The sequence below is a fragment of the Pteropus vampyrus genome, unplaced genomic scaffold (genome assembly GCF_000151845.1).
Source record: "Pteropus vampyrus isolate Shadow unplaced genomic scaffold, Pvam_2.0 Scaffold82, whole genome shotgun sequence".
Lineage (NCBI taxonomy): Eukaryota > Metazoa > Chordata > Mammalia > Chiroptera > Pteropodidae > Pteropus > Pteropus vampyrus.
The window spans coordinates 5,382,532-5,387,623 of NW_011888863.1; the positions used below are offsets into that span (position 1 = coordinate 5,382,532).

The window sequence follows — 5,092 nt, forward strand, 5'->3', positions numbered from 1 at the left end:
TATCCTGAGAACTAGCCAAGAAGGTATACTAAAATCAGAAGCGTCCATCAAGTAGAAAAGGCACATCAATAGGTAAGTGTGAGTGCTGGAGCAGCATGAAAAACAGAGAGGGTTACTGCCGAAGGGCATAATCCTTCTTCTGTTTTTTAGACAAAAGTGAATGAATAAATGAGCCTGCACTATGCACTTGGTGGAAGCTAGAATTTCATGGTTATGTATGGTGTGCTATGTAACATGTGACCATCTGTCCTTTCATCCTCAAAATAGGAACTTCTTAAGTAAACATTAATATCTATGTCCCCAAAAGTGTTTAACAGTGAGTTAACAAAACGTGTGTTAAAATCAGCTTGGGAATTAGTATTAGGTCCGGTCAGAATTTGACATCCTCACTAATGACCTGGAAAAGGGAGTGAATGGCTCATTAATAAAATACACCATTGAAGTGGAATGATTGATTGGATGCAAGAAAGCAGAGAAGTTAGGGAGGTTAGTAAAATGAGATGCAACTTAGGAAAATGCTCACTCATCTATTCAGACAGAAATCACAATGTGAAACTCATTTAGTGAGACCAATTAGTCCAAAAGCACTGCTGCCAGCAGAGACCTAGAGGTGATGCTGGGAAGAAAGTTAGACAGAAGACGGGAGGCTGTGCAGCGTGATCAGAGTGTCTCTCTGGAAAGACCTCATGACAGCTGGCCAGTGTTCATGGGCTCCTCGCAGTTCCTGACGTCCATTCTGCTTCTGCCTGGTGGCTAGCCTATCGTCTGACTTCTAGCTCTGGCTGCAAAGATGGCTCCGGATGGGCTTCCCAGTATTGCTTTTATTGCTTTGCACAATGAAAAGTTGATGGGATTCAATGCTTTGCTGTTTTGGGGCCAGTATCTAGGCCAAAGGCAGAGGTGTGGGTCCAGACCCAGCATTGAAGGTTAGTTGTATTCCTGGATAGACCTGGGAATTGTGTCTTCATCCCTGGCTGACAGCTTATTACTAGTTTTCTAAGGTAAAGCAGGAACCATCCAAGACTCAAACCACTTTTCATTCCAGCATTTGTAGAAAGTAGATCATGGACTACCTGCTATTTGCTACTGGTTATAACTCTCATCAGTGTCTAGACAACTCTAATTATTCTGAATAAAATTTGCATTTGGACTTATACTTGCCTTATAGCTTTTTGCTGACCTTGTTTCCTTTAGTCTCCTTATTAGTGGTTACTCCTACTTAGCTCCTGCAGTGATTGTTGCTCATTAGTTAAGAAATAGCCATTTTAGCTGTGGGGTGAAAAGTGGGGAACAAACCACTAGCTCCTCATTAATATGTATAAATTCTCTCCTCAATACAGGGGTGCAAGAATCATTGCACTTAACTTTTACAAATCAAGTTAAATCTTCATGCACTAGGAAGATATTTAGTGTCTTAATTGACAGAAGCTAGAGGAATATAGTCAATCCAGAAAAATTGAAGGGAAGCATCTGCTCTTGAGTCCATCATGATTGCCACCCAGAGGATCACTTGATGTACAAGCTCATGTCCTACCTCAAAGACAGCTGTCGTTGCTATTCACAGTCCTACTATGTATACACAGCATGCATGTTTCTGTGATCACGTGGGTCAGCCATTGGTCCTACTGAGACCTTTAAGGTTGAAGCACTGTGGAGTCATGACCCAAGTATCAAAGTCCTGTACCTCCTGGAATTGGGGCAGAAAAGTCTCCACCTAGGGCTCGAAAAAAAGGAAAAATAACTGGTTTGCCCTCTTTTTCACCTTCTCAAGCCTGAACTTTAAAAAGGCTCCTAACCCTGCCCCAAGATAACAGGACCTCATGCCTCTAGACCAACAGCCTGCTCACCCTCTTGAGTGGGAAAAGGGAAAAGTTCTTCCTGTCTCATTGTTTAGTAAATGTCTTCATCATACTATCCTGCTATAGGGAATTTCTTGTGGTATCTTACCCCAGGGCCACATATGCTTACACTGAGTTTATGGCATATGATTTTTAAACCCTAAAAGAAAAAGCTTGTTTCAGGGTAAGAGCTGGTCCATTATTTTACCAAAATTCCACTGAAGGAAATTATTTTATCCTCATTCTCTCAAGTCGTCCAGATAGCTTATTTTAAGTTTATGGTCATTTAATATTTGGAAGAGATAAGGATTACTGTGTGAACATGAATATAAAATACAACACGCCAAAGTCGTTTTTCAAAGAAGAAATGACAATGGTAGGCAGAATTGCCATAGTCCTATGCATCTTAGATCATAAAGAATACATGGGCTGTGGACTTGAATGGGACACTTCAGGGTTAAGGTTAAGATTAATTGGTTGTTATTACGAAACTGACTTAAGGGACAAAGACTCCCCAACCCCAGGCAGTCCCTCACATTTCTTTTGTCCAGACCTCCTCACTCTGAATCTCTCTTTAGGGCACTGAGTCCAGGACACACATTTCTTCCTATTTTCTAACATAAAAAGGCACAGCCCTCTGAGGATGTAGTGGATGGATGATGCCCAAGATGAATTTTAGACCGTCTGACCCAGCTCTGATGGGCTTAATTGGGGAGGAGCCTTTTCTTGGTTCATCGCTATTATTGGAGCCAGAACCATTGTCAAATCATGCCTAGATGCCTCTGTCCAAGCTTTCAAAAGAAAAGACCTGACATTTCCTAACCCCTGCAGCCTTGGCTTCTGTTGTTCATCACAGGAAGCCTCCACTCTAGCCAGACCGGAGCCCAGCTCTTCTGATTCCAGCTCCAGTGGTCTTTCCCTTGGAGCCATTACAGCAGCTGCTGCTGAGATTACATTGAATGTCACCCTCAATTAACGTGACAGGATACAGTCCTCTCAAACCCCTCTCAGGACTGAGAGAAAGAAGAGGCTTAGAGTGGGAAAGTAGAAAAAGGCTCTTATGTTTTTGGCTTTTCCTGCAGGTAAATCTCTCAGAAAATTGCTGTTTTATTGTTTCCAGGCACTTGGCTCATACTATACCAACACAAGCCTAGAAGTCTCTGTCAGCCCATCCATCAGCTTTCACAGGATGAGGCGCTCTGGGAAACGTGGAAACCACTCAACAAATTGGAAATGTTAATGACATGGTCCGAGTAAACACCAAATCTTGGACATTTCCTTCCTGCACCTTTCTCCAGCTAAAATAATATGGAATGCTATTGTGAAGGAAACTTTTTAAAAAGCATGAGTGAGTATGTGTGTGCCTATGCACGTGTTCATGTGCTTAAGAACCAAGCCAAAACCATGGGGAATTTCTAAAGGAAATGAACCTTTCTCAGGGAACTACTCCTTTTTCTCTGGAAATTGAACTACATATAACTCAGAATTATTACAATCTTCACTACAGTAATAGGTTGTTAGATATTTTCCCCCATATAAAAGAGTCTTCTTATATAAGCATCTACTACTTTTTCTCCACACATCCAAATAACATGAGTTGTCCAGAAAACAATACTGAAACCTTAGCCAAAATATACACTCACTTCTATTTTAGAATATATTGAGCATTTTTACAAATAGTCACAATTTACAATTATTTCCCTGACTGATATCAACCATCCCAAGGTAGTGAGACCAACTTCACCTAAACTGCCTCTGGCGTATGTTGCACATCAGTCATCACAAAATGCCCTGGCTTGCCATTTAGAAATTAAACTGCTCCTTGACAAATAATTCAATACCTTGGATTTCATTGAAGAACATGGCAGGAAAAAATTGGGAAAGATCAAATGGTGACTACATTGCTATTTTTCTTCCAGGTTGTCATAGTCACTTTTGCTGCTTTTATTCCAATAACTGCAAACTTTATCCTAATTTTGTAATGATGTACCTAAATATGTTTTGCTCCCGTGAGACTCCCTGTCCACAGCAGGCACAATAAACCTCTTAATTTCTCCAATGCAGCCACAATGAGCATACAATGAGAAAAATATTCAAAACAAGAATTTCATGCACACATTAGTTTTTCTAAAATAAGTTGTCTAAATTAAGTAAGGGATGTTATTGTTTCATACATTGTTAAGAAGGATAAGTTGAGTTTAATTGAGAAATACACATTCATATTGTTTTTGAGAAGTTTACAGCAGATTGTCTATGGACCAAAAGAAATTTGTATGTTTTAGTTCCACTGAGAAAAAGAGAAAGCATATTTTTTATTTGTAAAATTATTATTAAAATCAGGTCCTAAGAAGTTTTTGAGGATATTTTACTCAGACTATGTGGAACATATGTGGTATCAATAAAGAACTACCAGGTGATAAAAATCTAAAAGCTACAATAGAAATGGTACTCAAAGGTTTTTTTTTTTCCAGTTTCAATTACCTACCCACCGGTAATTTTTAAGGGAGGGGGGTACTGTAAAGGATGAATATATCTGTAATTCGAAAATGTTCTTCCCATTAAGATACAAATTTTACTAAAGTTGTTGGTAAACAGCCTCTTCCAAAAAAATGAATTAAAGTGATTATAGATAACATCTTTCTTCATTATTAGGTCAAATCTCATGAAAATGATATTTTTTCAAGGTCAAAATTGGTCAGATTGAGGAAATTTTTCACATGTTCAACCTAATACTTTATTTATCATTATGTATATCTTTGCTATATGTCAGTATTTGATATAGGTTTATAATAAAAGGCAGATATAATAAATCCATTAGCTCAAAGGACAAAAGAACAGGGCTCAGTAACAACATGAGAGGGATAACGGTTTTGGAAATTCAGCCTAAGGATAACTATCACAGTTGAACGGCAAACCTAACTCAGAATTTCCTGGAAGCGAAAGCAAAGCTGGAATGAAAGTTACATAGCTTTTACCTAAAAAAAAGAAATACATAGATATTTAAAGATGAAAGTCAAACTTTTCCTAGCTCTTAAGAGAAATATATGAGGTGAGTTTTCATATTAGAGGTATTTCTGAAGTTAATAACTAATATTTTGTAATGTTATTGGTTTATAAACCTTTCTCTTGTGAGGGATTTGAATGAAATTAATGTATTTATTGGAATGTTGAAAGGAGAAACTTGGAGTGAAACTGGCAGCGCATCTCTGAGATTGAATGGAAAAAGCAGTGCTTCTCCTACGGAGGGCTTCTCC

At 38.6% G+C, this 5,092-nt stretch overlaps 1 long non-coding RNA gene across 1 annotated transcript in view; it reads right to left on the reverse strand.

Annotated features, from left to right (window-relative positions):
* Positions 1-1,677: 1,677 nt before the first annotated feature.
* The window catches only part of LOC111741821, a 45,613-nt gene continuing 42,198 nt past the window's right edge, over positions 1,678-5,092 (reverse strand). Inside the window, exon 3 of the long non-coding RNA XR_002781095.1 lies at positions 1,678-1,714. This is a non-coding gene — a long non-coding RNA (uncharacterized LOC111741821). The remainder of the gene's footprint in view (positions 1,715-5,092) is intronic.